The sequence below is a fragment of the Helianthus annuus genome, chromosome 9 (assembly GCF_002127325.2).
Source record: "Helianthus annuus cultivar XRQ/B chromosome 9, HanXRQr2.0-SUNRISE, whole genome shotgun sequence".
NCBI classification, from domain to species: Eukaryota; Viridiplantae; Streptophyta; class Magnoliopsida; order Asterales; family Asteraceae; genus Helianthus; species Helianthus annuus.
Window position 1 is genome coordinate 158,241,221 of NC_035441.2, and position 12,184 is coordinate 158,253,404.

Below are 12,184 nucleotides of genomic sequence, written 5' to 3' on the forward strand. Positions count from 1 at the left end.
CGAAATAGACCAGCAAAATTAAGTTCGTTTACCAGCAAATTTAAGTGACCCAGCAAATTTAACATATAACCAGCGAATTTAACAGCATTCCCAGCGAAATTAGCAGCAAAGATAAGGGTGGAATTTCCATTGGCAAGCGTCGAAAAAATTTCAGTGTTTCGCAAATAGAATTTGATCCGTAGCTCGTCTGACAGAACCGTTTGGACCGTTGAACTCGTTACTACCATCTGATGTCAGAAATGGACAATTATGAGATCGATTGCTATTCTGATGTAGAGAAGAATGACAAGCTGCTAGATGCTTTGCCTACTAAGTGGGATATCTACACTTTAATGATCAAGGGTGAAGCAGATTATGAAACAAAAGAGCTTGAAGAGGTTGTAGGAAAGTTGAGAGCTTATGAGCTCAGCATGAAGAAGAAAGATACTGGATATGATCAGGTTCAAGATCCGGCAGTGTACAATGGGCTTACATCTTCTTCATCTCACAACGCTTCTAGCGACTCTGCTACTGCGTTTTTATCATGTGAGAATGAGCAGGTTATGGTGAATCAGGATGGTGATGTGTGTTTTGTTGCTGCTTCAGGAGGATCATCAGGAGTTAAGAAATCGTCAGCGTCTAAGCAGAGTACTACTGCTAAGTCAATGCCAATGAGTGTGAAGTCTGCTGAAGAGCATCTGGCTCTACTTGCTTCGTTTGTTGCTTCCTATGAAAACTATATTCAGGGAAAGATTTCTGATCCTGCTACTTTAGATGAAGACTATGATCAGATTGACCCTGATGATCTTGAAGAGATGGATTTGCAATGGCAAATGGCCATGATTTCTAGGCGTGTGAAAAGGTTCATGAACAGAACAGGAAGAAAGTTTGTGGGAAGGAGCGTTGGTTTCGACAAGACCAAAGTGAGGTGCTTTAATTGTCAAAGTTATGGGCACTTTGCTAGGGAATGTCAGAAACAAAAGTAAGATAATTCGAGCCAGAGTTCAAACAACAGAAATGCATCAAACAACTCTAGCTCAAAGGCGTTGATCTCTACTGCAAGAGAGGGTTCATATGATTGGAGCATTCACTTAGAAAATGATGGGGATGTCACCCAAGCATTCATGGCAGAGATTACTCCAATCGATGATGGTGAAGCTAAAGTAGATGATGCTGAAGTGAAAGTGGATGCTGAGGTGAAGGTAGAGAATAGAGCTGGAGAAAAGAAGGTTGATCAGACAACAGGTGCTGAAGATGAAAAACAAAAGTCTGAATATGAAAAAGAAGCTGAGGAAAAGGATGCTAAGTATAAACAATTGGAAGCTCAGCTTGCAGCTCTAATGGCCAACCTTGACAAACAAACAGGAGAGGTAAAATCTAATTCTGTGTGTTTAAAATGTCGTGAACTGCAGGGTGAGGTTGACAGGTTGTCTGCACAAAACAAAAGTTTGGTAAGCGAAATGTCTAACATTAAAGAATCATACTTTTTTGCTAAAAGAAATGAAACGTCATACTTGAAGAAAATAAAAGGTTATGAAAGTGAAATTGAAGCCGTAACCTGCAAATTAAATGAAAAACTTCAAGTCATAGACCTAGCTCATGACATGATGGCTGAAAAAACAAAAGAGATTTCTGATAAAAACAAAGAGTTGTCAGATGCTCAACTCAGAATTGTTGAACTTGAAAAGAAATTGGGTCAATTCAGGGATTCTACTTTTGTTATGAAACATATGATGGGTGGGTTAAAGAAGAGTAATGACAAGACTAGTGTGGGATTCCAAGGCTATAATGAAGTCCCACCTCCTCTTAGTCATGATTATTCATTCCTACCTGATGAAGATGAGCTAACAAAGTTTATGTCAACAGCACCAAGCAGTTCCACAGCAAGTCGAGGTGATGAGTCTGAGAGAGGTGATGCTAAGAAGGATAATAACAGCAAACCAGTTTTGAAAAAGAACACTTCACAACCTAAGAATAAAAATTCGACATTTGCTAAAAAGATAAATTTTGTTCAAGGAAGTGACATGAAAAATGAAACAACTGTTATTGAAAATGAATCGAACGTAGAGTTTGCTAAAAATAAAAACAACGAAAATTCTGAAATTAAGCAAACTGAACCAGATTCTTCTAAAGCATCATCATCAAAGCCTGAATCTAGTTCAAAGGCTTCAGATAAGAAGTCTTCGAAAAGGATGTCGTGCTTCAAATGTCACACCAAAGGACATGTAGCTAGCTGCTGTCCTAACAAAAATAATGAAGCACAGGTGAATGAGAGGAATAGAGAGAAGTCACCAGAGAAAAGTGGTGATAAGCAGGAGAGAGAGTCCAACTCTCCAAAGAAATCTGCTCCTAAGCAACCAGAGATAGTTGCTGTTGGTGAGGATAAGGCTGAAAAAGGAACTCCACAAGTTCCTCGTTTTCAAAGAAATCAACCTAGATTTCAGCCTAGATCTCCACCAAGCAGATTTGAGAGACCTAGAAGCAGTTCACCAAGAATGAACAATCAAAATACAAATAATTTCAGAAGTCAAGGTCAATATCAAAATCGATACCAAAATAATGGTGGTCGAAATTTTTATAACAATGGCTTTAGAAATTACAACAAAAATGCTTCTTGGAATCAAAATCAAAATTTTCAAAGGTCAAATAGTCCAAACACACATAGGAACCCTCATGACCAAAGACCTAGTGGAAGTCAAAATCAATTTCCAACAGGTCTACGATCCAAGACTCCAGTTAGGAGTAATGGATATTGGATGGACGTTCCGGTGGTTGGTGAATTTGGACGACCCAAGACCATTAAGGCTTGGGTCCCCCAATCTAACTAATTTCTTGGTTGGTGTGTGCAGGAGCTGCTAAGGAGGATTATCAACTTGTGGTATGTTGATAGTGGCTGCTCCAGGCACATGACGGGGGATGCGAGGTTGTTGACTGAATTTGAAGATTATGATGGAGGACATGTGAATTTTGCGGGTGCAAAAGGTGGTAGAATTACTGGACGAGGAAAGGTGACCAATGGGAAGATCACACTGGACAAAGTGAACTATGTGGAGCAGCTTAAACACAATCTGATGAGCGTGTCACAAGTCTGCGACAAGGGTCATTCGGTCCATTTTACCAAGAATGAAGCATTAGTGTTGAAACCAGGTTTGAAGATACCGGACGATTGGATAGTGATGCGAGCGCCAAGGAGAAATGACACTTATGTCATGGACATGGGTGCTAAGGATCCAACTGCAGTGGTGGCGTGTTTACTATCAAAAGCATCTGAAGCTGAATCAATGTTGTGGCACAGACGCATGGCCCATATTCACTATCGCAAAATGAACTATCTTGTTAAAAATGAGCTAGTGAAAGGGGTTCCATTGCGGAGGTTTCAAGTGGAAGACAAATGTCTTCCATGTCAAAAGGGAAAACAACACAAGAAACCTCATAAATCCAAAACAGTAAATTCCATAGATGCCCCTTACGAATTACTTCACATGGATTTATTCGGTCCAGTGAACGTGAGGAGCATAGGTGGAAAGTACTATTGTTTAGTTGTCACTGATGATTACTCACGTTATTCATGGGTTTTCTTTTTAGGTACAAAAGATGAGACAGCAGAGATGTTGATAGATCTTTTTACAAAATTGGAAAACGTCCATGATGCAAAGATTAAGAGGATAAGGAGTGATAATGGCACGGAGTTCAAGAATCGTATTCTGGATCTCTATTGTCTTCGCAAGGGAATTGAACATCAATATTCTGCTCCTTATACGCCTCAACAGAATGGAGTTGCTGAGAGGAAAAACAGGACGTTGATTGAAGCCGCTAGGACGATGCTTTCAGATTCTAAGCTACCAGTTCTCTTCTGGGGAGAAGCTGTGAATACAGCTTGCTATGTCCTAAACAAAGTTTTGACTGTTAAACGTTTTAACAAAACTTGTCATGAATTAATGATTAACAAGAAACCAAACTTAGAAGGCTTTGAACCATTTGGATTACCCTGCACCATTGTGCGAAATAAAGATAAACAAAAATTCGGTGAGGTGGCTGATGAGGGCTACTTTCTAGGTTACGTACCTGGCGCACCGAATAAAAGGGTTTTTAATCTAAAAACTGGTAAAATTGAGGTTGTGTTTAATGTTGAAATCACTTCTTACAAACCTCAACAGTCAACGAGTGGACCAGCTATATTATATGATTATGAAAGTGTCTTTAAATCATTTAATATTCCTGAGTTTTCCAATGCAGATGAGTCTCAGCTGATTCAAACAGTGATTGGTGATGATGAAGGCGAGTTCATGCCTAGATCGAATGTTGATACAACAGATGCTCCGGGACCTTCCCAAGATGCTGCTGATACTGATTCAAGTGACGATGAACCCGAACCCAATCAGGGGGAGGATTTCATTAATCCGTTTGCGGATCAGCATATTCAGGGGGAGGTTGGCTCAAACCTTGGTGACAATTTGGAAGTCGATGCAGTTGCTACTACACGAGCAAATAGAGATCATCCAGTTGACATGATACTGGGAGATCCTACTGCAGGTGTTCAAACAAGAAGAAGCATAGCAGCGAATACAGGGTTATTTGTTTCAATTGAGAAGACTGGGATTGTGAACGAGTGCTTGTACAGTTGCTTTATTTCCCAAGAGGAGCCGAAGAACATTCATATGGCTCTTAAAGACAATTCATGGGTTGAAGCTATGCAAGAGGAATTGGCCCAGTTTGCTAAGTTGAAGGTTTGGGAGTTGGTTGATCTTCCTAAAGGTGAAAGAGAGATTGGCACCAAATGGGTATTTAGGTGCAAGAAGGATGAAAGAGGTATAGTCACGCGAAACAAGGCTCGATTGGTGGTCAAAGGGTTCAATCAGCAAGAAGGAATAGATTACAATGAGGTGTTTGCACCAGTGGCGAGGTTGGAGGCAATTCGTTTGTTTCTAGCTTTTGCTTCTTTCAAGGGCTTCAAAGTTTTCCAACTAGACGTGAAGAGTGCGTTTCTTTACGGGAAAGTCCAAGAAGTGGTGTATGTCTCACAACCAGATGGGTTCGTTGATCCAGATTATCCAGATCGAGTGTACAAACTTGATAAGGCTTTGTATGGGTTACATCAAGCTCCCAGGGCGTGGTACGAGACACTGTCTACACATCTGATAAAGAATGGTTTTGAAAGAGGTCAGATTGACAGTACACTGTTCATCAAGAGGAAGAAGGAAGATTTTCTGCTGGTACAGGTGTACGTGGATGACATCATCTTTGGGTCATCAGATGAAAGCATGTGTAAAGAGTTCGAGCGGGTGATGAAGAGCAAGTTCGAAATGAGTGCTATGGGTGAGCTGTCTTACTTTCTGGGATTACAAGTTGAACAGAAGGCGGATGGGATGTTTATTCATCAAACAAAGTATGTGTATGACATTTTGAGTCGGTTCAAAATGAATGATTGCACTACTGCAAACACACCCATATGTGAAAATCACAATCTTGGCCCAGATCATGAAAGCACTGAAGACGTTGATCCTACTCAATACAGGGCAATGATTGGTTCTCTAATGTACTTGACTGCTTCAAGACCCGACATCATGTTTGCCGTATGCTTGTGTGCCAGATATCAGGCGAATCCTAAAGAGTCACACATGAAAGCAGTGAAGCGCATTATTCGTTACTTGAAGGGGAAACCTAAACTTGGGTTATGGTATCCAGCTGATAGTGATTTGACATTTGTTGCTTACACTGACTCAGACTTTGGAGGATGCAAGTCGAACAGAAAGTCTACAACAGGTGGTTGTCAGTTCTTAGGAGGCAGGATCGTGTCTTGGCAATGCAAGAAGCAATCCTGTGTGTCTACCTCTACGTGTGAAGCTGAATATATTGCTGCTGGAAGCTGCTGCTCTCAGGTTCTCTGGATTCAACAGCAAATGCGCGATTACGGTTTGGATTTCACTCGTACTCCTATTATGATAGACAATAATGCCACTATTTCAATAACTAATAATCCCGTGAACCACAGTCGCACAAAACATATTGACATACGTCATCATTTTATACGGGATTGTGCTGAAAAGAGACTAATTGAATTACATCGAGTCGACACAGAGGATAACCTGGCAGATCTTTATACTAAAGCATTTGACAGGGCTCGCTTTGAACATTTAGTCGAACTCAACGGGATGAGGAATCCTGAATAACTGGTTTTTCATAAGAATTTTGTAAATAGTTTACTGCTTTTCTTAAAAATCAAAAACAAAAAAAAATTGAAAAATCAAAAACATAAAAAAAATAGAAAAATCAAAAACTGTGTGAAAAGGAGAAATGATAGTACATCAGCAAGTTAGACTGTCACACTGAACTTGAACTATAAATTTGCTTAAGTGTGTTAGCAGCTTCATTATATGATGTACCAGTAGGCGAAAAGCATGAAATAATCAACTTACCAATGTGATATAAACTTAAATGAATTGAATATGAGTGGGGAACACATTAGTGGTGTATGGTTTAATGACCTTAATTCTTGCGTTGATAGATTGCCAAACTCTGAAGTTTTGGGTCTTTATACTGTTGTTTTATCTAGGGATATCTTGGCTGTATGTCTGTTAGAACTAAAATTGTACATGACCCCAGGAAAGATAGTCACTTGGAATTAGCTCATTTCTATTTGAATGTCTGTATATTTCCCGATACACACAATTTTGATCTGATTCTGAAATCTTCTCTGAAAAAAGTCGTGTACCTCCTCTGCTGCATCCAGATATATGCTGACCTGGAGGTGCTAGGCAACGACAGCTTCTGCTGCATCCAGATACATGCTGACCTAGCTGTACGTTGTCGCGCTATAGATCTAATACACCCGAAAGAGGCCCTCTAGTGCCCAAAAGAAACCCAATAAACCTATATCAAACTGAGAAAATCTCATTTGATTTGTATATTATACCATCTCTACTAAGATCTATTCTTTTCTCTTCTCAACCTAATCCCAGTTAAGATTTCAGAACTCTGGATTGGACTTGTGAAATATGTGGTAGGGAAGATACTTGCATGATAGAGTGTGCTGTTTATATTTCCAGGATTTGATTTGTATTTATTTGGGTGTTCATGGTTACGAAATCAAAACATGATAAAACAGGTTAAATGCAGAACTAGACACAGACAGGATATCTTAAAGTATGAATTCAGTATACTCACCTACTACGATGAATCTTTGTGCATACCTTGATTGTGGGGGTATATCCTGTTGTGGGACACGCTCGTATTTCAGAAAATAAAATTACCTTAACGTATCATATGGTAATGGTACTTGAAATGTTCATGCATTTTGTTTAAGTGGACAAACATACTGGTAATCGTCTTGAACTGGTTTTTCACGAAAAATTAAATAAAGAATTATCTAATTGTGTGAAACAGTTTGATTGTGCTGATATGATCTTCTTACCAGTGATTCTCACAAAAATAGAGTGTTTATTGCTTTCATATTTACTTGCTATCAGAAAAATATAAAAATCCAAAAATAGTGTCATTTTTTTTTGTTTAAAATTCTTAACGTACGGAAAACTGTTATTCGTGGAAGAATTGTTACCGATAGGGGGAGACGGTGTTAGAAAGTGAGTTCAAAATTTTCAATCAGACAGGTTGTTCTTGTGTGTTGAACAAAATGTTTTTGTGTGTTGGTGATAAGTTGAAAAAGCTTAATCTGTTATACAGTTTAACTAATCTCTTGAAAAATAATAATTTATTTAACTTGTGTTGAAAAATTCTTATGGTTTCTCGAGATGTTTGTTTTATAGTATACAGATTGAAGCACTTTGTTGCTGAGAAGTTGCTGTGAAGTGTGAAGATGAGAGTTTGATTGGCTGCATGGTAGAACCTCCTTTCTATATTGCAGACAAGATTGAGGAGTGTGAAGATTGCTGTGCAAATGCTAAACTGGAGTTTACTCAAATGCTAACGTGTTGAAGATTTGGTGATTGGATGCATCAGCTTAGGGGGAGTCTGTTGCTGACAGAAGCTATTGAAGCTGAAGCTATCCAAAGACCAAAGACAGTGCGAGACTACATAAAGATTGCAAGAAGACCGAAGACAAAGTTTTGACTCAAGACAAAGTTTTTATGAAGCTATTGTCAAGGGGGAGTTTGTTGGTGCATGTTTGTGACAACAGCTTAGATTTGGTCTTTGGATATCTTGTAATTAGTTAAACGATAAACAGTTAGCGGGTTTAGCTTTGTAATAGTTAGTTGTAATGTTTGGGCTAACTAAACCCAAAGGATTGGGTGATGGGGGGCGAATTGGGCCTGTCCAATTCGCAGCCCAAGAGTCTTGACCTAGCCCACTTGTAAACCTTGTGTTATATAAACAAGGTTAGACATTAGGGTTAAGGTTAATCAGCCAAAATAAGTTATTAGAGAGCAATTTCGTGAGAACATTAGGGTTTGGACGAAATTAGGGTTTGGTTAGGGATCTTGGATTGATTGTAATCAGATTGATAGATAATCAATAAAGATCCGGTTTCAAAGTGATTTGCTGTTTCTGTTTCCTACACGTTTTCTGCTAATTCTGATCAAGAGGATTCCGCACTCTTGATTGGAAAGACGATTCTGTGAAGATCCATAACATCAAGGGGACCTACATATACACAACATCCCATGTCCCAACATCCCATGTCACAAGTATTATATACACAACATCCCATGTCCCAACATCCCATGTCACAAGCATTATATACACAACATCCCATGTCCCAACATCCCATGTCACAAAAATATAAATAAGCAATCAAGTGAATCAGATATGGTGAGAATACTGCGATTGCCATATATATCGAGACCACAATGTAGTAAGTGTATCAGTACATCACTGTGTCATACAATCATCAATCAATTAGGGGCTACATCACCCCTGTCCAAAAACTATATCATGTCAGTGTCAAATACATCAAGTACATCAAATAAGTGTCAACAAAAGTCAGTATCATCAGCTGGTCTCCAAAATGCTGTGCAGTCACAATCGCTGTCGTCTCACCAACGTCTACCTATTTAGCACTGATGAGCTCTAAGCGGATGGCGGGGGAGGAGGGGGAAAGTGAGGGTAAAGCAAGCGGTGTAACAGAAGCCAATCCTCCTCCATAGCCTGCTGAGTGCGAATAACAGAATCAACCTGCTGCTCTAGTGTAAAGAGACGAGCAGCAAAATCTGGGGGTAATGATCGACCTGGCTGAAGAGGGGAGTGTATCTGACCATGGCATGAACATGGTGGCAGCTGAGCTCTCTCGAGCTCCTGGAGACGCTGCGTGTGCGACTCATGCTGATGAACGAAGGACATCAAAACGTCCTCTATAGTGTGTCCAACGTGAAACGAATGGTATGGGTCAGTAGGTGGTATGGCTGATGGCGTCGGCCAAAGCAAGGGCTCACAGGTGGGGTCAAATGGTGCCACAAGAAATGGTGTAGTAGAGGGTGGAACAGATGACATCTGAGGCATGAAGGGAATAGACATCGGTACGTGCCCAAAAGGATGGGCTGAGGAACCGTCTCCAGGCCTCGCTGGAGGTACAAACTGAGGAACCTGAAAGGTGAAATCAACAGGTCGTGTAACAGGGATCTGAGGGGGCAAAGGTGGGACGTCCTCGTCAGCAGGTATCCAACTGTGCTGAGCATCCTCATCGGGTGGATCCATGTGGTCAGCAAAAAGTGCGTGCTCAGGCTCAAGCGGGATGGGATCAAATGGAGGAACAATGACAGGGTCAACTGGTGCAACAGGATGGTCGACCGGTATATCAGCAACAAAAGGTGGATCAACAACAGGATCGATAGCAACAACATGATCACCAACTAACAAAGGAACATCATCAACAGGAAGATCGCCAACATGCGGGTCAGCTAGAACGGGCTCAACAGGAACGCCAGCATGTACCAGGTCATGCTCATGCATAGGATCTAGAGCAGCTGCCTGCTCAGGAGCCAAGGCAGGCTCGTGATCATCAAAAGCCATATCAAAGTCGAACTCAGGATCAATAGAGTCAACTGGATCAGCGGGGTCCTCCATGGGCTGGTCCATCGGGATAAACTCAATGTCGTGATCCGGGTCGAATCCCGGAGGGAAAATGGGATCAGAATCCTCTATATCGTCATGCTCAAATGCAAAGCTCGGAATAGGTGCAGCAGAGGATGCCTGGTCAGGATCCGAGTCGTGTGCGAAATGCTGTGCGCTCACCTCGTGAGAAGGTGCGGATGCCACAGACTCAAAGGAGTCTGGGACTGGTGAATGTGCGGGTGAGTCCTCAGCAGGGGCGTCAGTGTCACACCCCGATCTCCACGTGTCACCGGTGGGCCCGGTGTGGGGTACAGTGACGTGGTTGGCATCGTCATAGACAAACAACACAATATAATAATGCACAGCGGAAGCGGAATAGATACATTTCAACTTTAATTAAATGTAATAATAACATCATAAGTAGTTGAAACGAATCCACAGGCGGATCAAATAAAAATAAGATAAAATTGTTCAACAGTTTATTTTGTCGTCCGAGCTTGCGAGAATATAGTGGACGCTCTTAGGAAACAGCCAGCCTAGTTCGTATAGTACCTGCACTTAACCTTTTGGGAAAATACGTCAGTTTACACTGGTAAATACAAATCGACTGACTCATTTTGAAAATGACTGAAAATTGATTTAAATGCACATGGCATAAATATTTTTATTAACTTGGGATAATTATGCAATATAAACTTGTGAACGAATTACATGTTACTCGTACATTTGGTGGCCCGGGATCTGCTGTCCGGGCTAAAGATTAAATGACACACCACATTAAAGAGTTATACACGTCGGGTGTACGCCTACACCCCGTGCTCTGGTCGTGGCCATCTCGTAAGATAATGCCAAGGATATCCGAGACACGGTCAATAACCCCCCAAAGCCTAAAGTAAGAACAAGACTGTTTAAACGAGTCGCACAAACTATTCAAGACTGTACACCCATAGGGTGCAGGATTTGTGCGCTCGATCAAGCGGTATTTTAAATACCGTACCCCAAGCCCGTATAGGGAAAATAAGTCAAAATGTATTTACCTGAGCAAGTATGAATCACAAATGGTAAGTGTAGGTAGCTTTTGTAGGTCCCCTTGAGTCTATGGATCTTCACAGAATCGTCTTTCCAATCAAGAGTGCGGAATCCTCTTGATCAGAATTAGCAGAAAACGTGTAGAAACAGAAAACAGTAAATCACTTTCAAACCGGATCTTTATTGATTATCTATCAACCTGATTACAATCAATCAAGATCCCTCACAAACCCTAATTTCGTCCAAGTACTAGTTCTCACGAAATTCTATCTCTCACAAACTGTTTTGGCTGATTAACCTAAACCCTAATGTCTAACCTTGTTTATATACCACAAGGTTTACAACTGGGCTAGGTTAAAGACTCCTGGGCTGCGAATTGGACAGGCCCAATTCGCCCCCCCCATCACCCAAACCTTTGGGTTTAGTTAGCCCAAACATTTACAACTAACTATTACAAAGCTAAACCCGCTAACTGTTTATCGTTTAACTAATTACAAGATATCCAAAGACCAAATCTAAGCTGTTGTCACAAATATGCACCAACAGCTTTTACTGGGCCTCCTAATCTGGAACAAAGGTTTATAATAACCTATTAGATTCCTAACGGGTCTTTTATTTAAGCTTAAGCTTTGACCGGTTAGTTTTAAGGATGATACGGTACAAGCGCACGATTAAGCGAAAGACCGGATAGAATGTGATTTAGACCCGACAAGTTTGAATACTTGTGTAATATGGGTATACTAAATACATTCTGGATTTTGAGACAAAAATGATAACGTTTGACCCGTTTCGGTCAATTTACGCAAACTAGTTACGTAAACCGAACCGAATGCTAAAAGGGCGTTACGGGTAGCCAAAAGAGTCAAATGCAAGTTCCCTGAGATAATATGCTTTAAATATGATATAATATCAGTAAGTTATGTTCTATTATGCCCCGAATAATTTCAAACTCAATTTATGCCTTAGAAGGGCATTTTGGTCATCTAAAAGATTATAAAAGAGTCAATTTAGAAATCTGAGTTTCGGGTCTGGTTTATACAGTAAATATACTTCATTTAACATATTATAACAGTAGGGTATGACCCATATACCAAACTTATCATTTAAAATCAAACCATGCACCGTAGGGGTATTTTAGTAATTTCACAAGGGCTAAAACTGCCAAAACTGG